The 22,167-nt window shown below is 42.8% G+C and overlaps 1 protein-coding gene and 1 long non-coding RNA gene across 2 annotated transcripts in view; one reads left to right on the forward strand and one right to left on the reverse strand.

Moving 5' to 3' along the window:
* LOC144791794 (uncharacterized) overlaps positions 1 to 20,879 on the forward strand; it is a 328,798-nt gene extending 307,919 nt beyond the window's left edge. Inside the window, exon 4 of the long non-coding RNA XR_013602472.1 lies at positions 20,637 to 20,879. This is a non-coding gene — a long non-coding RNA (uncharacterized LOC144791794). The remainder of the gene's footprint in view (positions 1 to 20,636) is intronic.
* The window catches only part of LOC144791793 (guanylate-binding protein 1-like), a 507,850-nt gene that overhangs the window by 474,607 nt on the left and 11,076 nt on the right, over positions 1 to 22,167 (reverse strand). The window contains exon 2 of the mRNA XM_078666562.1: positions 5,712 to 5,804. The gene's annotated coding sequence lies outside the window, so the exon portion shown is untranslated. The remainder of the gene's footprint in view (positions 1 to 5,711; positions 5,805 to 22,167) is intronic.

Consider the following 22,167-nt stretch of genomic DNA (forward strand, 5'->3'; position numbering starts at 1 on the left):
CTGCGACTAGCCTACTCACACATGATGCGTGTGATTACTGTGAGCTATTTAAAAGCCCAACTCCTTTCAGCCAGGGTTGGTCATTGTAGCTATGTTCTGGTGAGACCTATTCTTGTTTCCTGAGTGTTTGATTTCCTTGTTTCTTGAGCTTTTGATATTCCTTGATTACTGAGCTATAGGTAATCCTTGTTCCTTGATTTCTGAGCTATAGCTATTCCTTATTCTTGATTTGTACTGCTTGCAGTGCTTTCTTGACTTATTGTTTGCTGTAACAATTTCCTGTTTCCAGAACAAGCACTGAAGGCCAGTGCTACCTAGATTCCAGAGCAATAGCTAATCCTTGGTCCTGAATAAGCACTGCAGGCATTGCTTCCTAGATTCCAGAGCTATTGAAATCCTTGTTCCTGAACTAGCATTGCCTTCAGAGCTACCTTGACTCCTGCCTCCTAGCTATTCCTTGTTTCCTTGATTCCTGAACCTGTACTATTTTAGTGCACCCTCCTAGTCTCTCTCCTTCTGTATTTACCGTTTCCCAGACCCTGCCCTTTTCCAATTACCTTTGTTCCAGTTCCTAGTTTGCTGTCATCCTATTCCTGCTGTCTTGTTTCTAGTTTCCTGGTATGTTTGTTGCTTGCTTTCTGCCATGTGTGCCCTTTGTTTTCCCTATTTTCCTGTTAAGCTCTCTTCATTGCGAGCTGCTTGCCTATTGTGGCTGTGTATTTAGATCTAAATCCATGCTGTTAATGCCTTGCATTGATTGCCAGGTTCCATGGGCTCCACTGACAACCTTGGTGATGTTTCTTGTCCACTGTGAGTATGGTCTGTGAGTCACTTTTATAACATCACCATAGGTATCAGCCCCACAGACCCTGCCTTTGCATGTACATCCAATATATGGGTATTCAGAGTCAGTATCTGTAACAGCATTTGTGGGTGAGGAACTTACTGAGGTTCAGTCATACTGTGTGGAGCTCCAGAGTGCTTTCCACCACATTCCCTTCATTGTTAATGTTATTATATATACATATATGTCTTGCATTTCTGTCCTGCGTGTAGTTAGTCTGAAGGCTAAATCGCCTCATGAGTGCCTGTCCTTTCTGAGCCATAACATATTGTTCCCTTGTGCATGCTTTCCCTCGGAAGTCCTTTTTTCCTCTGACTCTGTGTGATCCTGGGCACTGCTCTACTCCTCTTTCTGCTTACTTTTTCTACTCGGCCACCAGTTCTTGCCTAAGTCCCTGACTGTGTTCCAGACATAGCCTGGACAGTCTTGACAGAATGAGCAACCCACATTTCCAGGGTTGCAAGTGCAGTTTCTTTGCATTCAGTTAGCTACCATTTTTTTGTTAGATTTGTGTGAGAAATATTGAAGGTGTGTCATAATGAAAGGTTTAAGAAAGAAAGGCAGCAGTGCTTCAATTAAGTTTGTGCTGGGCAATTCCCCACTGCCTAACAACAAAAGCATTTAGTGTGTACTTTAAAATGTGAGGATGTTCACCCTAGTCCTGAAAAAAAGAACCTTCTTATGAGAAATTGACATATATGTTCTGAATATTTAGATTTTGCGTCTCAAACACCTCTTTGCCAGATCCTGACTTAATCTTCTGTTCTTGTCCCGATTCAAAGACTGTTTAAGTATTGCACAAGGAGAACGATACCTTACTCTGTTGAACAAAAGTTCTGATTTTCGCATTTCTGCTAGAAGTGGTTATAAAATAGCATGTTTAACCACACAACAACCAAAGAAAGAGCAGATGCATTTCATAATCTGTTTTCCATTCGAATGATATAGCCCAGTCTTGTGACCCAGTAAATATCACAGTCCCTGATACTAAAGAGACAATTTTAATACTACATTCAAAGTAAACAACAATCAGTTTAACAAAAGAGAGAATAGACCTATTAGGATACAGGTGGCTAATAGCCAGTTTGAACAAAATCTAAGGTGTAACTCTGTTGCTTGTTGTGAAGTTGCAAAGCCTACCACTGTCCTTGTAGAAAAATCGAAGATTCTGGAATTACAACAAGAAGATAAACGTTTTCAGACTCAGTTAAAAAACTACAACCACCCGGAGTTCAAGTGGGAATCTGAAACCCCGGTGCAAGACTACTTTTCAGCGTCTATATTAGCCTACTTAGAAATGGAGAATGAAACCTTGCGCTCTCTTTTGCAGTCTCCTCGGATCTGGTCTAGTGAATGTGTGAATAATACTGTGGCTCACTCATAATAGCCGTGGTACCTTGTCTCAAAGTACAGTTAATTAAAGTATTTGTTTAAATTCTGAATTTTCCACCTACTTTGAGTTTTTTCTTTTAGTGCTAAATTGCATGTAGGCTCTACATAGGAGAAGTGTCCCTCCACTTTTAAAGAATCCCAAATGCCAGGAAAAACCCTAAACATTTCTTTGCTTTCTTTTCCTGGTGGTAAGGTCAGTTCCACCCAGTGGTCATCACATACACAGTACGTCTAGTTTATTTGACAAAAAAGAAGAGGTATGTCAAAACATGAATATGTGACAGAACTACTGGGGTAGAGATCCATTTGGGACGAGAACCTTCAGTCACCCAAAGGTGACATGCTTTTTCATTGGGTTCCCTACTCACACCCGAAATTCAATGGCCATGGTGTGGGCTACAACTCTCCAAAACGGTGAGAAGCTGAGGTGTTTTATGATGAGTGATAGCATTTAGGTCCGTGAGGGACAGAGTGCAAAAATCATATAGTAGTGGTTAAAACTACCTTCAGGGTACCTGATAAACTTTATTCTGTGGCCCACTGGGCATAGGATTAAAAAGAGGACCAGAGTTGTAAGGATTTTCAATTGTCAAAGGTTGACATATTTCTGTCTTAAGTGGTCCCAAAACAGGGATCTTAGGCATTCATCAGGACCAAACAGTTTTTACTTTATAGTCACTCTGTGTATATGTGAGAGAAAAACATAATATTCAAGTCATCTTATATGCTGCCAATCAGGGTGGGCAGACAGGTGATGGGCCATGTATATTCGGGGTCCACCGTCATGAAAGTAATGACAGACAAACAAGGAAAATGAGTGGTGTCACATTTCACACAAATTTCTTATTGAAAATTTACAGTGAATATGAATTATGTGTTAGAAGCACACGGGCACTATGTGTAGCATCGCAAAGTTGCTATATTCTTATGGCATTGTAAGTCTTACCTATTTCGGTGGATGCTGTTGTTCACCTTCGTGCCACAGGATACTTCTAAAAATGCCCACTACAAGTATGCAGTGTGATAAGAATGCAAAAGTCATTAATCAAAATAATCCTAGTATGGAGGTGTTCGGCTTGAACAACCTGCGCACCAGGTATCCGGCTTGGTCAGATGCGTAACAGCGCCGCGATGGTGCCCATCGGGTTACCGAAGCAGGCATCGTCAAAATCGCCCTTGCTGTCTTTCTGTGCAAGAAAGCCATAATCCTGCCTGAAGATACACCTCAGGTAAAAGGCCTTACCTCAGAGTGTCGGTGCTCAGTTAGTGGAAGTCCCAGCGAAGGTTATACCGGCCGCCACCGAGGTCGAATTTGAAATGGACTGAGAGTGGTGTGCAACATTAACTTGTGCATGTTGCTGATGTCCTGTGAATCATGAGAAATGTGGTCCTATGGGACCAAACGTTATTGACCTGCTATTGCTCATGGGAATTGTAGTTTTTTAGGGACAAATTCCCAAACTAGCAGGTATTTGACCAGATGCGCTTAGGTTAATAGGAAATGCACCACCCTTAAAAACAAGGTGCGTCGACTGATAAGTGTCAGTTTCTGTTCTCAATAGGACGGGCAGAAAATATTAGTATACCATAACCATTCAGCTAAGTATGTCCAAAAATAGGGGTGATTAGGGCAGATTCCAATGGTGGGATAGGACATTGTAACAGAGATGGGATTGTTGTTGCCTTCCAAATAAAGGGCAGCCCAGACTGGGTCATATCGGGTGTGCTCTATAAGGAGGATAGATGAATTCTCTCAATATAGTGATATTGTGAGAAGGGTCAATATATGGTGTTGCAACCCTGGAAATGCCTTAAGTTTTAACTAATGGAGGATCGGCATTCTAAACAATTCCAAGGTATGTCATCGTTGAGCCTATGTCTATCACTTCTGAGCCTAAAGACCCACCATTGTTTCCTTAGGAAAAGGACTGATTCTAAAGAGCCAATGGTAAGCGAATAGTTAGGTTCATCTATAACCACCCATGTTATATAATTCTCAGTGTGTGCGTGTTCTGCAAAGTGACTTGTGAGTTTTGTATTTGCCTTCTTGCATCTCACCGAATTTTGATGTTCAAGGATTCTAGTCCTAACTTTTTGTGTGGTCATGCCTATGTAGTCAAATTTACAAGGGCATCTTAGTAGATAGATCACTCCTTCTGTGTTGCAGTTAGTATGTTTATGGAGTTTCCATGGTGTGTATAAGCCTAGTTTAATTTCAGATGTCGTGAGAGTGTAAGTAGTGCTCTTTACAAATGCTATGATTGATTGATTGATTGAGTGGTGGGGAGGGGTAATTAACAACAACAAAATAATACAATTACCTTAGAACGGCCGGCCAGCCACTGACACTCCTACGTCCTCTTCCTTTCTGCAGTCAGGCTGGTAGTAGGAGGGATCCGGCACACAGGCTTGCCTAAGCCAATCACAACTCTCCAATGCAGAGTTGTGATTAGTATGAGAGCCGTGGATCGGCGCTCAGACTGGAAGAGGGGGCCTGTGCATGTTCCTGACAAGGCTGTGTAATTCAGCCTGGTAGGAACATGCAAAGTGCGCATGAACTGTTTGGTCAGCCCAAGAGGGCCAGCCAAGCAGTTCATGCGCACTTTGGGAGTGCAAACCACTCCTGCCCTGCTCTGGCCAGCCCCGCCCTACCCCACACAGGCCACTGACTGCATGAAATTGGAAAAATAAAATGACAATAACGATACGTTATTATCATTTTATTTTTCCTTTTTACACAGTGGGGCAACGCTTCTCCACCCTTAGTAGAGGAGCAGCCACTGCATAATGCAAGAGTTAAGATAATGCAGCCATAAATATTACCTCCACAAGACTTAAATCACGTTTTTGTATGTTGACAGCTGACTAGTGATTGATACCGTTTTTTAGACAGAATGTTACTAATAACATGAAATTTCCAACAACCACTGTTTGCATAATCATTTAAAAAACTGTAACAGATTTAAGGGCGGATATACAATTTTTTTTAAACATTTATAACAGTTATAGAAATAAAATTTTTATTAACTATGGGGTTTGCATGTTCACATTATTCCAGGAGTAAAGCTACATTGCTTGCCAACACAGTAAACAGCACCGTCTTCTGGACATTTGAGAAATACAATTTTCTTTTCTTGTGTCAGTGGAATGAATGAAACAGGGGGACAATTAATAAGAAATTGCTTTTGTTCATGGAGATAAAGAAAAAAGAGCAAAAAGAACAAGAGTGAGAGGAAGTAGGCCACTCTCTCCAGCCGATGTTGGGTGCATGGTCCTTATGGGTGAGCTGTGCACTCTATAAATCCATGGTTGGTTGATTAATTGAAGGGGGAAAGCTCTTTGATGTGGCCAGTGTTGACCGCATCATAGAGATTTATGCACACAAAGAGGCTGGGAGGGGTAAGAAGCAATAGGAACAGGGGATGGGGATGGTAGGTGGAAGAAGAAATATAAAAATAAATAAAAAGGATAGTACCTGGATCAGCACGATCAGTTGAAGGACAGCAATCAAGCTATACTTAGTCCAAGCTTCCGCCGATAAAGAGGAGGTGACAGCGACAGGCGCAACCTAGTAACAAGGCAGTAAATAAGAGTGACAAATTAGCCAATGAATGGTAAGCAATGGGTGGATTGCAAGGCCCTTAGTTTATACAATGTCTCTTGCAAGCACTCTACTCTGTGCCACTCTACTCTACGCCCCTCTACAGTATGTAACTCTACTGTATGCCACTCCACGTCACTCTCCTGTACGCCACACCAATACCTTTTTGCCATGCTGAACACCAGCCGCACTGCTGTACAACATAGATAAAAGACGTCGGCAAAGCCAATAGATCTCACATAGGCGAGACCTATTGGCTTTGCCAATACTTGGTGAGTGGTACAATGAGTACTGCAACCCACTAGTAGCCTTTTATGTACAGGCCCTTGGTACAGGTAGCAACATATACTAGGGACTTTAAAATGTGAATTATATGTGCCAATTGGATGTATGCTAATTTTACCATGTTTAAAATGAAAGAGCACGAGAATATTACCACTGTTTGGGAGAAGTAAAGTGCAGAGTACTAATGCCAACAAACACATCTTACGCTACAGAAGGCATACATTTAGTCGAATACCACACAAAAGATGGTAATTTCTAACAAATCATAAATGTACATATATGTAAATTATGAAACCAAGATAAAACAAGCATTGGCATAGCCAATAGGTCTCGCTTTTGGGACCTGTTGCATGGCTAAACCTTGTACCTTATAAGTGTTTAGCCATGCTGTTGCACCAAGGATATTGTGCTGCATAACTAAATTCTGATAAGGTCCCAAAGGCGAGACCTATTGGCTATGCCAATGCTTGTTCAAAGTAATTAACAATGTGGTCTTAGTTAAATAAACTAAATTGTGCTTTTAAATTACTATCACAACAAATAATTTTACTTGAAGCTGCTATTTTAACGATTGTGTAGAATTACAAATTTCAAGTTTTTGTAGATCCGAGTAAAGATAGATTCGGTAATAATGAGTTTTATGCATCCACGTAAATAATATACAGAAGTTGGCTCAAGGGCATGACCTTGTAGTCAACCATTTGACAAAAAGGTCTTCACTTGATGCATGACTAATCCTTTCTCGTCCGCACATCAAACCGATCTCTTTAATGTACACGAAAGAAGATAAATGTGATGTGTTGTCACCTGTTCAGCAGCAATGACCTTGTGCTAACTTGAATGATTTTTTTCTGTGATGAATTTCTAGCGTGACATAAAATATATCTATCTATGTGTGTAAAGTATGTATGCAGCTCATTTATTCATATTAATGCTGCAATCAACATTCATTATTAAAGTAAAATCAAACCTCCGGAAACCACTAACGATACAGTTCAGAAGCTCTCACCCACACAAAATGTTGTCTACATTTTAAAATCCTGGACCAAAGTTTAAACAATGGAGAGAGAGAAAGAGAGAGAGAGTGTGTGTGTGTGTGTGTGCGTGCACGCGCATGTGTATATGTGTAGATATATATATGTGTATATATATGTGATCAAGGCTACTGTGACGTAGCCGAAACGCGTCATGCTGGCGACAAGGGGTCAATAAACCACCTTTGAATTTAATCACAGCGCTGTGGAGAGGTCTGTACCTGTCTTTCTTTGTCGGAATCCATATCCGAGTGGGAGGTGTAGCAGGAGTTTGGATCGTATATATATATATATATATATATATATATATATATATATATATATATATATATATATATATATATATATATATATTGTTTCAACACGTCGGTGGTTAAACGAAAGTAGACGGCACTCCAAGTTTGTGTTTGTAAAATTGATTTATTGGCAGACCCCCTGCCCCCTCGACAGATGCGTTTCACCTTTCGGCTTCGTCAGTGTCAACCAGTGTATCGTGAGAAACACCATTATATCTCCACCCTCCCCTAAACATGGAAAGAGGACTTTTCGCGCCAGAACATACTGGCGGCCATCTTACAGTGGGGTAGTTTTGTAAAATTTACAAAAATATAGTTTTTGAGATACAGTGGTGTTAAGAAAGTGCTCGTGCAAATTAAAAACAACTTGATTTTGTATCACAGTAAATTACATTTCAATTTCATCATGTCGCATACTGTTAACAACATAATCAGGGAAAAAGTGCAAGGTTAGGCATTTCTTCACAGAACTAATTGCATTCTGATGTTTCCTGTTCTCTCGTCGGTCATACATTAGATTTAGAAGGAACATGCAGATATGTCTCCTAATATGCGATCATATATATCTATGGCCAACATAGTCTGCGATAATTACATCGCCATCTTCAATCTATGAAAAAAAAAATGTATATGTATTTATATATATATATATATATATATATATATATATATATATATATATATATTCAAGAAACAAGGGTGTCCCCAACGAGGCATCACACGCGAAATGGTTACCGCACACCACCTCCGGCAGCAGCCTTCACAGCAAGCACTCGTGACTTCCAAGTTGCACTATGCCAAACGCGTTTCAAGCGGTAAGCCCTTTCTCAATGGCATGCAAACAGCAAATGAGGCGTTCAAGTAAGTTATAGAACATTTATTTATTTAGTAAGGTCCCCGCCCTTGTGGGCGTGCGCAGCATGGCATTATGGTAAATGAAGTCCATCTGCCCAAGGATCCAGTTCAAGTATACCCAAGTGGATCAAGCGCCTCAAACTGTGGAAAAATAGTTCACCCGGTTGGGCGGAGGCCAGCGAGTACGTGCTGTGGTGCTCCCAATGTACTCCGAAAGTCAGGCCCATTCCGCTCCCTTCACGTGCCTGTAAGGACAAGCACCAGGACCCGCCGTGTTACAGCGGTGGGACTTCTCCGCGGCCGGACCAGCCGCTATATATTCAAGAAACAAGGGTGTCCCCAACGAGGCATCACACGCGAAATGGTTACCGCACACCGCCTCCGGCAGCAGCCTTCACAGCAAGCACTCGTGACTTCCAATTTGCACTATGCCAAACGCGTTTCAAGCGGTAAGCCCTTTCTCAATGGCATGCAAACAGCAAATGAGGCGTTCAAGTAAGTTACAGAACATTTATTTAATTAGTAAGGTCCCCGCCCTTGTGGGCGTGCGCAGCATGGCATTATGGTAAATGAAGTCCATCTGCCCAAGGATCCAGTTCAAGTATACCCAAGTGGATCAAGCGCCTCAAACTGTGGAAAAATAGTTCACCTGGTTGGGCGGAGGCCAGCGAGTACGTGCTGTGGTGCTCCCAATGTACTCCGAAAGTCAGGCCCATTCCGCTCCCTACACGTGCCTGTAATGACAAGCACCAGGACCCGCCGTGTTACAGCGGTGGGACTTCTCCGCGGCCGGAACCGGCCGCTATATATTCAAGAAACAAGGGTGTCCCCAACGAGGCATCACACGCGAAATGGTTACCGCACACCACCTCCGGCAGCAGCCTTCACAGCAAGCACTCGTGACTTCCAAGTTGCACTATGCCAAACGCGTTTCAAGCGGTAAGCCCTTTCTCAATGGCATGCAAACAGCAAATGAGGCGTTCAAGTAAGTTATAGAACATTTATTTAATTAGTAAGGTCCCCGCCCTTGTGGGCGTGCGCAGCATGGCATTATGGTAAATGAAGTCCATCTGCCCAAGGATCCAGTTCAAGTATACCCAAGTGGATCAAGCGCCTCAAACTGTGGAAAAATAGTTCACCCGGTTGGGCGGAGGCCAGCGAGTACGTGCTGTGGTGCTCCCAATGTACTCCGCAAGTCAGGCCCATTCCGCTCCCTTCACGTGCCTGTAATGACAAGCACCAGGACCCGCCGTGTTACAGCGGTGGGACTTCTCCGCGGCCGGACCAGCCGCTATATATTCAAGAAACAAGGGTGTCCCCAACGAGGCATCACACGCGAAATGGTTACCGCACACCACCTCCGGCAGCAGCCTTCACAGCAAGCACTCGTGACTTCCAAGTTGCACTATGCCAAACGCGTTTCAAGCGGTAAGCCCTTTCTCAATGGCATGCAAACAGCAAATGAGGCGTTCAAGTAAGTTATAGAACATTTATTTAATTAGTAAGGTCCCCGCCCTTGTGGGCGTGCGCAGCATGGCATTATGGTAAATGAAGTCCATCTGCCCAAGGATCCAGTTTAAGTATACCCAAGTGGATCAAGCGCCTCAAACTGTGGAAAAATAGTTCACCCGGTTGGGCGGAGGCCAGCGAGTATGTGCTGTGGTGCTCCCAATGTACTCCGAAAATCAGGCCCATTCCGCTCCCTTCACGTGCCTGTAATGACAAGCACCAGGACCCGCCGTGTTACAGCGGTGGGACTTCTCCGTGGCCGGACCAGCCGCTATATATTCAAGAAACAAGGGTGTCCCCAACGAGGCATCACACGCGAAATGGTTACCGCACACCACCTCCGGCAGCAGCCTTCACAGCAAGCACTCGTGACTTCCAAGTTGCACTATGCCAAACGCGTTTCAAGCGGTAAGCCCTTTCTCAATGGCATGCAAACAGCAAATGAGGCGTTCAAGTAAGTTATAGAACATTTATTTAATTAGTAAGGTCCCCGCCCTTGTGGGCGTGCGCAGCATGGCATTATGGTAAATGAAGTCCATCTGCCCAAGGATCCAGTTCAAGTATACCCAAGTGGATCAAGCGCCTCAAACTGTGGAAAAATAGTTCACCCGGTTGGGCGGTGGCCAGCGAGTACGTGCTGTGGTGCTCCCAATGTACTCCGAAAGTCAGGCCCATTCCGCTCCCTCCACGTGCCTGTAATGACAAGCACCAGGACCCGCCGTGTTACAGCGGTGGGACTTCTCCGCGGCCGGACCAGCCGCTATATATTCAAGAAACAAGGGTGTCCCCAACGAGGCATCACACGCGAAATGGTTACCGCACACCACCTCCGGCAGCAGCCTTCACAGCAAGCACTCGTGACTTCCAAGTTGCACTATGCCAAACGCGTTTCAAGCGGTAAGCCCTTTCTCAATGGCATGCAAACAGCAAATGAGGCGTTCAAGTAAGTTATAGAACATTTATTTAATTAGTAAGGTCCCCGCCCTTGTGGGCATGCGCAGCATGGCATTTTGGTAAATGAAGTCCATCTGCCCAAGGATCCAGTTCAAGTATACCCAAGTGGATCAAGCGCCTCAAACTGTGGAAAAATAGTTCACCCGGTTGGGCGGAGGCCAGCGAGTACGTGCTGTGGTGCTCCCAATGTACTCCGAAAGTCAGGCCCATTCCGCTCCCTTCACGTGCCTGTAATGACAAGCACCAGGACCCGCCGTGTTACAGCAGTGGGACTTCTCCGCGGCCGGACCAGCCGCTATATATTCAAGAAACAAGGGTGTCCCCAACGAGGCATCACACGCGAAATGGTTACCGCACACCACCTCCGGCAGCAGCCTTCACAGCAATTACTCGTGACTTCCAAGTTGCACTATGCCAAACGCGTTTCAAGCGGTAAGCCCTTTCTCAATGGCATGCAAACAGCAAATGAGGCGTTCAAGTAAGTTATAGAACATTTATTTAATTAGTAAGGTCCCCGCCCTTGTGGGCGTGCGCAGCATGGCATTATGGTAAATGAAGTCCATCTGCCCAAGGATCCAGTTCAAGTATACCCAAGTGGATCAAGCGCCTCAAACTGTGGAAAAATAGTTCACCCGGTTGGGCGGAGGCCAGCGAGTACGTGCTGTGGTGCTCCCAATGTACTCCGAAAGTCAGGCCCATTCCGCTCCCTTCACGTGCCTGTAATGACAAGCACCAGGACCCACCGTGTTACAGCGGTGGGACTTCTCCGCGGCCGGAACAGCCGCTATATATTCAAGAAACAAGGGTGTCCCCAACGAGGCATCACACGCGAAATGGTTACCGCACACCACCTCCGGCAGCAGCCTTCACAGCAAGCACTCGTGACTTCCAAGTTGCACTATGCCAAACGCGTTTCAAGCGGTAAGCCCTTTCTCAATGGCATGCAAACAGCAAATGAGGCGTTCAAGTAAGTTATAGAACATTTATTTAATTAGTAAGGTCCCCGCCCTTGTGGGCGTGCGCAGCATGGCATTATAGTAAATGAAGTCCATCTGCCCAAGGATCCAGTTCAAGTATACCCAAGTGGATCAAGCGCCTCAAACTGTGGAAAAATAGTTCACCCGGTTGGGCGGAGGCCAGCGAGTACGTGCTGTGGTGCTCCCAATGTACACCGAAAGTCAGGCCCATTCCGCTCACTTCACGTGCCTGTAATAACAAGCACCAGGACCCGCCGTGTTACAGCGGTGGGACTTCTCCGCGGCCGGACCAGCCGCTATATATTCAAGAAACAAGGGTGTCCCCAACGAGGCATCACACGCGAAATGGTTACCGCGCACCACCTCCGGCAGCAGCCTTCACAGCAAGCACTCGTGACTTCCAAGTTGCACTATGCCAAACGCGTTTCAAGCGGTAAGCCCTTTCTCAATGGCATGCAAACAGCAAATGAGGCGTTCAAGTAAGTTATAGAACATTTATTTAATTAGTAAGGTCCCCGCCCTTGTGGGCGTGCGCAGCATGGCATTATGGTAAATGAAGTCCATCTGCCCAAGGATCCAGTTCAAGTATACCCACCACAGCACGTACTCGCTGGCCTCCGCCCAACCGGGTGAACTATTTTTCCACAGTTTGAGGCGCTTGATCCACTTGGGTATACTTGAACTGGATCCTTGGGCAGATGGACTTCATTTACCATAATGCCATGCTGCGCACGCCCACAAGGGCGGGGACCTTACTAATTAAATAAATGTTCTATAACTTACTTGAACGCCTCATTTGCTGTTTGCATGCCATTGAGAAAGGGCTTACCGCTTGAAACGCGTTTGGCATAGTGCAACTTGGAAGTCACGAGTGCTTGCTGTGAAGGCTGCTGCCGGAGGTGGTGTGCGGTAACCATTTCGCGTGTGATGCCTCGTTGGGGACACCCTTGTTTCTTGAATATATAGCGGCTGGTCCGGCCGCGGAGAAGTCCCACCGCTGTAACACGGCGGGTCCTGGTGCTTGTCATTACAGGCACGTGAAGGGAGCGGAATGGGCCTGACTTTCGGAGTACATTGGGAGCACCACAGCACGTACTCGCTGGCCTCCGCCCAACCGGGTGAACTATTTTTCCACAGTTTGAGGCGCTTGATCCACTTGGGTATACTTGAACTGGATCCTTGGGCAGATGGACTTCATTTACCATAATGCCATGCTGCGCACGCCCACAAGGGCGGGGACCTTACTAATTAAATAAATGTTCTATAACTTACTTGAACGCCTCATTTGCTGTTTGCATGCCATTGAGAAAGGGCTTACCGCTTGAAACGCGTTTGGCATAGTGCAACTTGGAAGTCACGAGTGCTTGCTGTGAAGGCTGCTGCCGGAGGTGGTGTGCGGTAACCATTTCGCGTGTGATGCCTCGTTGGGGACACCCTTGTTTCTTGAATATATATATATATATATATATATATATATATATATATATATATATATATTATGCTCCAATTCTCGATGAATTTCCAAAGAATTCCAAAGAATTACCCACACTCACAGGTTTGCCGTTTTTAGAAGGTTGCTTTATTTAACAGACAGACAGACGCCCTCGCGTTTCGGCACTCAGCCTTTTTCGATGTCGGTGACCACCAAACACCGTCATGATTTTAAACAAACATTCACCGTGATCAAGGAAGGACTACACGCTAATCAGTTTATACATAGCGCCATATTGGAGTGGTGTAATGATTACACAGACAGATCCTGTTAAATACATGTTGTGATTATACTCGCATGTAACTCGCTCCTAGTACAGGTAACCGTGAATAGTGCTATGTACATATATTATATACATCACAACATACATATATTGTATTTGCACGAAATTACTAGTACAACCAAAGAATTCCGCCGTGGATCGGCTCTTGTCCTCCCTTAGATCATATTCAGGTCTGTTATTGGAATCAACCATTCGTAAATTTCATCAATTTTTTCATTCTTATTTTCATTTAAATAGATACCATATATAATAGACATGAAAATCCATCATCATAATTATAGTCATCTCTACGGGCTCACCAAATCATTTCTACCAATTTATAATTTCATTGTTCAACAAACTGGTATTACACTAAATCCAAATTTTCTCATATCAAAATTCATAACGCTAGTTAAGTTCAATCAAGGTATTCACTCATTCGAACAATCCTACATCATGTTTGTACATATACGTATCTACATCAATGTGCACACTTTTACATAGGCACACCTTACCAATGTGTGTATGAATATTTACAGCTATATACACTCATAGACAAATGTCTATACATTAGTCATCCCCTCAAATTTAAGGATGTTATCACATACTAGATGCGATCCCTCAATCAGATGCTGTGTGTGCTAATGTGCATTTGAGTGTCTATATACATATGTACAGTCTATGTCATCTAAAAAGAAACTTCATCACTGCAAAACATATAGATATTGACTCATGTACCAATATGAACCATCAGTTCCTTACCATAATTCAAACCCCATGGTGTTTTTGTATGCAGGTCGATAATATATCTTGATTCGAGCCTACGGAGTTTTTTCAATCTGTCCCCACCTCTGACACTTTCAGGTATGAATCCAGCCCATAACACAGTAGTTTATTACGGTCACTTTGATGTTTCATCGCAAAATGTCTCGCGACTGGATAAGCTTGGTCAACTTTGTCTATCGCCCTCATGTGTTCTAAAATTCTGATTTTAAAAGGATGCACAGTGCTGCCAATATATTGCAGCCCGCAGGGGCAGACAAGACAATATACCACGTATGGGGTACTACAAGTGATAAACTTGTTAATTTTTTTGACCATGCCAGTGTCTCGAATTGTATATGTAAGCGCCCGTTTGCTGTTACAACACGCTTTACATTTATGACAGGGGAAGAAGCCTTTCATGCTTCTCAGACTGTTGGACTTAGGAGGTAGTTTTTCCAGATGGCTCCGTACCAATTGGTCACGAATAGATCTAGCCTTTTTAAATGTGACCAATGGATGAATGGGAATGTCCTCACCTATGATGTTATCTGCTCTTAAGATATGCCAGTTTTTTTTCAGCATTTGTTTCAGGTGGTTAGCTTCTGATGAATAGGGGGTTATTAGACGAAATTTACCTCCCTCTTTTCTTTTACCCCAACTGTTCTCTAATAGACTTTCCCTGGTCAAGGCTTTCACTTTGCAGAGTGTTCTATTGAGAGTGACTGGATTGTAACCTCTGATTACAAATCTGGCTAGACTGTCTGTGGCAGCTGTATCGAAGTCACACTCGCGTGTACAGTTTCTCCTGAGCCTTAGCAGTTCCCCATAAGGGATACTCTGCACTAGTTTGGGGGGGTGACTGCTTGTAGCATACAGAATGGAATTGCCTGCAGTTGGTTACGATATAACAGAGTTTTGATCTTCCCCTCAACAATCTGCACTCTTAGGTCCAAGTAGTCTACCGTAGTAGAACTAATTGTTCCAGTAAAGTGCAGATTTTGATCGTTCTCGTTCAGGTATGCGATGTAGTGACGTGCACTTTCTTCTGTGCCCTGCCAAATGACAAATAAGTCATCGATATATCGATGCCATTTTATCACAGTACCGCTGCATGTGTTATCCCTGTGGGTTCTGGACACCTGCTCCTCCCACCAGCCTACGAATAAATTCGCATAGCTGGGAGCGAAGCAGGTGCCCATCGCCGTGCCTGACACCTGTTGATAGTATTCTTCTTCAAAAAGGAAAATATTGTTATACAAGCAGAATTGTAAAAGCTCTATAAGCATACAGTTATGTTGCGCATATCTCAGCTCTCTTTTTTTCAAATATGCTGTAACTGCTTCTATTCCTTTAGAATGTTCGATACAAGTGTAAAGGCTTGTTATGTCAAGGACAATTAACAGATAATCCGATTGCCAAGATACATTTTGGATTTTAGTTAAAAAGTCTTTGGTGTCCTTCACATAAGAAGATAGCTTTGTCACCAAGCCTGCCAAAAAGAAATCAAGAAATCTCGAAACATGTTCCGTCAATCCTTGAACTGAGGAAACTATAGGTCTTCCTGGGGGGTGCAGATTGTCCTTATGCAGTTTTGGTATGTGGTAGAAGGTTGGACATATGGGGCTAGAGCTGCGCAGGTAGTGGTACTCTTCACTTCCAAGCATATTTCTATTATACCATTTGATGATAAGATCATCATACGCCTGAATGCTCTGTTGGTATATTTTGAAAGTGCTTTTTTGATAACATTCCACATCTGATAATTGTCTCATAGCCTCACAGTGATATTTTTCCCTTGATTGCACTACCACATTACCCCCCTTGTCCGAAGGTTTAATGATAATGGTATTGTCAGCGGCCAAGTCATGCAGTGCTTGTTTTTCTTCTTTCGATAGATCAAACCCACCCTTGTTTGTATTTTGCTTTTTCCGGAATTCTAAAAGATCTTTGATCATGGCTTGCGAAAAAGTGTCCAGGGCATCAAACGGCATTTGTGGGTTAAAAGTTGAACATGGTTTGTATGGACTTTCTTGTCTGTCCTGCTCAATTCCCACATTAATTGCACGTTGCACTATGTCTTGGCTTGCTACACCCTCCAGCGTCGTCTCATTTCTTAGATCCTCACATATCTCAATTGCTGGAAGATCATTAACCGCAAGACTGCCTGTTGCTGTTAGTCTTGCTGTTGGCTGCTTGTTTATCTTTAGATGAGTCCTAGTTTTGAAATATTTATGCAATTTCAGCTTCCTGACGAAACTGAAAATGTCAATTCTGGTTTGCGTATACTCAAGATGTGAATCCGGGCAGAATGTAAGACCCAGGCTTAGCACTTTGTGTTCAGAGTCACTTAGTGGTCTCGTTGTCAGATTGACCACTGTTAAATTCGATGATCCATCTATCTCCTGTTGTTGCGTCTGAGGTTTGTCCAAGTTGGCTTTTTTGGTTTTCCCCCCGCCGCCTGATCTTCTTGTCCTCCTGCGGTTACATTTGCGTTTGTTTCCGGTGGCTTGTTCTTTCCACCCCGTAGCCAGCAGTGTTTGATGACTTGAAATTCCATTTGAAAAGGGGTTTGCTTGCCTGCACCCATTGCAGTTTGTGGCGCCACATCATCACTCGATTCATTGCCAGTTAAATCAGACTCTGAGGTCTCCACTGTCTGTACTGGTACTGCTGTCTTCGAGCTTAACTCCTTACGTGAAACGTCAAATTTTTTGGCATAGGTTAGCACTCTACCTTGTTGATAATCTCGTTCATCACGTTGGAACTTTTCTTGTTTACGCAATTTTATTTTTTGTTCATATCTCAATAATCTAGGTTTCATCAGATCCATTGCATCAGCTACTTTTTTGCTATCTTCTTCTTTGTTTAGGTCCTCCTCCAGCTGTTTAATTTCTGCTAGCGTTTTTTCGCGATCACTCCAGGCGTACTTAACTAGCAGCCCCAATGTCCCCTTGCAATAATGGGCCGTGTGCTCTGCCCAGTCCGTTAAAAGTTGGGGGTCTGGGTTCTCGTACGAAGGGACAGTATAGACCCTTAGCCCTCTTGGAACCCTGTCGACTTCAATGTACCCCTGCAGGCTGGTGGCTTCCCACCACTTCCTCCCAACCCTGACTTGATGCGTGAATGGGCAGAGAACAATTTGGAGGCATCGAGGTGCTCAGTCTTGATTCTCATTAAATATGCCGAAATAGATCGAGCCAAATTGCTTGAGGAGATAGCTTCTATGACTGAAGAACTTGAGGCATTAGGGGAGTCCGAGGAAAAAACAAAACTCCTGAAAGAAATGTCTATTCGCCTAAAAAAAGAAGAAGAAAAGATAATTGCGCGCAAAACATACAAGTTCGTAAGAGACGGACAGGACTATCTTTTAGGGCAAATTTTCACTTTCTCAAGAAAATACGATGTAGTGAGAAAACCAGCTGCAGGTACACAACAAAAGGCACAAGGTAAAAGGAATTTCAAACGTGCACAAGTTAATACTGGGGACACAACAGCGTCCGATTTCAGTTCAGAACCAGGAAGTGAAAATGAGCTGGAAGCAAGAAATATTGATACCATAGGCAGTAGTAAGAAACCTTCTCCGGGTGAAGAAATCATTTTTTTATGCGAGGAACGCCTCCGTTCCCTAAGACCAGGGACGAGAAAAAACTACAAAGAAAATGGAAAAACTACACCCGCAGAAGAAGGAGGAGGGCAAGGGCAAGGGCAAGGCCAGAATCAAGGCAACACGAACCAACAGAAGAGAAGAGGCAGGGGTCAATGGCGCAAAAAATGAGTGACTGCACTGATCAAACTATAGTCAATTTAACATCAATGACATTAACTAACAGGGAGGAGGATATCCTACGATTAGGTTTGTCTTATGCTCCCAGAACAAATATGAACTATGCTGCCACACGAGTGGACATTTACAAAGCAACTCGTAAACTGAAATTAAAAAAGTTTCACAAAATGTGCCAGGACAGCAAAATTGAGACCAGCCGTGAAGCGGAACAAAACTTCTCCTGTACTCAGGACCTTGATACTTTATGGACTAATGAAGGTGATGATTCCCTCAGCTACAATGTGAGCGAAAGAAATAGAACAACACCATTGCCTTCTACATTGCCTTCTACAACATCGTACAATGCAATGCCACTTACCCCTTTTAAACCTCCATCAACGTTCTGTCCCATCATGCCGCGTGATGTAATTGATGTGTTTCAAGAACAGTTAGTGAGCGATCTCAAGGATCTGCATGGTAAAATCAGCAGAACAAAATACAAATTTGACCAAACAACTATGGACTTTGAATCATTGGTGAATAAACTCAAGAAAGACAACACAATAATTGTCCGCCCCAGTGACAAAGGGGGCAATATTGTGCTCCTTACTAGAACAGACTATGACAAGGAGGCTTATCGGCAGCTCAACAACAGGGACCACTATGAAAGACTCAAGGGGGATGAAATTAGGAAACTGCAAGAGGAATTTCATCTTTCCCTGCAAAAATGGAAATCACAAGAATTACTTAGTAAGTCCGAATATGAATATCTCAAAACGGACTATCCAGTGATACCCTCCCTATATTTCATCCCGAAGGTACACAAAGACAGGAACAATCCCCCCGGCAGACCTATCATCTCAGCCAGGGGGAGTCTATTGGAACGAACATCAATTTATATACACTATTTCCTCCAGGAACATGTTCAAGGATTAAAATCCTATGTTAAGGATACGGGGGATTTCCTGTCTAAAATCAGCAATATACAGGTACGAGAGGGTGATTGGCTAATTGCCCTTGATGTGACATCCCTCTACACGAGTATTCGCCACTCTGACGGGGTGGCAGCAGTGGAGTTTTACTTGGGGAGGAGGGATGCAAAATGTCATGTACATAATGGAATGCTAATTTCAATGCTGAATTTTTGCCTCAAACATAACATCTTTATGTACAATAGTTTGATCTACAGACAACTGCAGGGAGTAGCTATGGGGGCGAGTTTTTCTCCAAGCTTCGCGTGTCTTCACATGGGAGCTTGGGAAGAACTGGTCCTCCAGTCTCGTTTCCAACAAGCAATGGAGAACCATGTTGTTTGCTGGCATAGGTTCATAGATGACTTATTTGTAGTATGGAGGGGGGAAAAGGAGGAGGCAATGACATTCATTGAATGTTTAAATGACAATGAATTCAACATCCACTTTACTGCTGAAATAAGTCAACAACAAGTCCCCTTTTTAGACACGTTGGTATACATACAAGACAATGTTTTGAAAACAAGATTATACCGTAAAAATACTGCAGGTAATACCACACTATACGCAGGGAGCACACATCCAAGCCATCTCATTATGAGCATCCCGTATGGGGAGATGCTGCGATAACGCAGACTGTGCAGCAACGATGATGATCTAAGGATAGCCCAAGAAGCTAGTGCCACAAGATTCAGAGCCAGGGGTTATAGTCAGAAAACCATTCAAGAGGCAATCAATAAAACTGGTAAACTTGATCGCCAATCCCTACTAAATGAAAACAACGTATCCACTGACACGGTCACTGAGAAAACAACTACAGATATCAGCTCTACTGTAAGAGTTGAGGCTTTTAGGATTATTGTTGGTTATAGTTCCCACCATAAGGAGGTGAGAAAAATCATCAATAAAAGCTGGCCCATGGTGTTACAAGATCCTATAATAGGACATAGTCTTCCGAAACGGGCCAACATCACTTTCAGCAGGGCTCCCAACATGCGAGATAGACTAGTGGATACTGGACCTGAGGTCATTCCCAAAACAGTATGGTTTCAAGATAAGGGAGGATTCCATAAGTGCAAATCTTGCAAAGCTTGCACACATGGAATCAATCGTACCAGCTATCGTGATGGTTTTTGCAACAAGGAACACAAGATCACAAAAACCCTTACGTGCAAAACTGATTTTGTCGTATATGTTTTGGAGTGTGCATGCCCACTACAATATGTGGGCAGTACAAAGTTACCTGTACACAGACGCATACTCCAACATTTACGTGCAATATCAACGCAGGATAATACTTATCCCGTTGCACAGCACTTCAAGACCCACCACAACAGTAATAACAAAGATCTTAAATACTTTGTGGTAGATTCTGTTTTGGCTAGTAGGAGAGGGGGGAACAGAGAGACAAAACTGAGAAAACTCGAGACAAGATATATATTACAACTCAATAGTAAACATCCAGGAGGTTTGAATGTGACCGAAGACCTGTACACCTGTTTACATTAAATTGAATTATCTCTGTAACTTTCTGTAATTTAGAAAAGTTTCAATTTTGAGTTCATATGATACTTTAGGGAAGTTGCAGGTATTTTTAGAAGATCTAATGAAAATTTGTATTGTTGTTTTTCAACAGTTCTCTTTGTGGACCCCCTAAAATATTAAGATATCATCATCTTTGGGAAATTGCCTCATGTATGGTTTAAAGGACCTACTCCCATTACACAAACTATGAATCAGCTATAATCAGCTTTGAAAAATGGGTTAAACATGGAACAGAATCGTCCTTTTCAGCTGAACATGATTTGAGTCTGATGAATTATCTACAGAGAACCAATGTAACAATGTATATACATTTTTAAGGTCTTTTGATATGATGTTTTTCTGACTAAATCTGCATTGATCTGATGTTCTCTTTAGTAGTGAAGTTTGGAAAATAAATTTAGTTAACTGGGCCCAGTTAAATAGATATATGTAACGAATTATTTGCAATCTCATCAGTAACACTGAATCCAAACAGGGAGAATTATAAGAAAAAAAGAGAAAAAAATCTCTGAGAAAAAGACTATATAAAAAATAAGAATAATTTTAACTATGCACAAGTCACTTTGGTATTAGGAGTGGATGGAACCAGGTGTATTGAGTCAAATTTATTAATATGGTAAGGTTATCAGGGAAATAAGGGAATATCACCTTTGGATATTAACATTTAATAACTTGGAAATATTAGCAGGGTTGGACATGGGTACACATAATTAAATAAAAGAGATGATACTGTAGTAATAAAGTCACAGGGACTATTCTATCAGGTCCCATTATCAATACATTAAATAGCTGCAAATGAGATATTTTAATTACATGTATCTTAACTTGATATTGCACTGGTCGATGGACTTTATAATGTTTTGATACATCAGTATAAAAAGTGTATATATATATATTTTTTTACATTTTTTCATCTTTACAAGTATCTATATTGTATATATTTGATAGGCATTATGTATATAGATTATGGTAATACGCAACCGTATTAGAATTATGTGCTGTTTAGCTATGCCACTGTATTTTACAATCATTGTCCCCCTTGAAATGTGTTTTCTATTTCCATTTCTACTTTTTTTAATTATCCAATCAAAATATAGCACTTGCACTTTAAATAAGTCAATGTCACTCACTTTCGCTGTCATGTGAGCAAGGCACAAGGGTGCCGAAACGTCATGTTACCGACAGGCGAATAAAGAAATCTAAAGCCGTAACTCTGGTCCGTGCTTTGCATATCTGCGCCGGCAGGGATTGCTACGCGCGGAAAATACTTTGGTTTTGAATATAAATATATATATATATATATATATGAGGTATGTAAAGTTCCAAGGAGTCCTCGAGCGCAGCAATTAACCCACACAAGCGAACAGGAACCAGCGAGACCCAAAGCGTGGTGCAAAGTTATTTTATTTGAATTTTAGACCCAGCACCAGTCCGCCATGACGCGTTTCGGCTAGAGATAGCCTTGATCACATGTATATATATCTAGCAAGGCATCAGTATATTCTCTGCTTTATGGCTGTTGTCAACATGTGAATGTCCTTGCATTATATTTGCAGTCATTAAAGTCTCCAGTAGTTACATTTGCAAGCACAACGTGTGATTCCATGCATTTATGAAGTTCT

This window comes from Lissotriton helveticus, chromosome 11 (assembly GCF_964261635.1).
Source record: "Lissotriton helveticus chromosome 11, aLisHel1.1, whole genome shotgun sequence".
NCBI classification, from domain to species: Eukaryota; Metazoa; Chordata; class Amphibia; order Caudata; family Salamandridae; genus Lissotriton; species Lissotriton helveticus.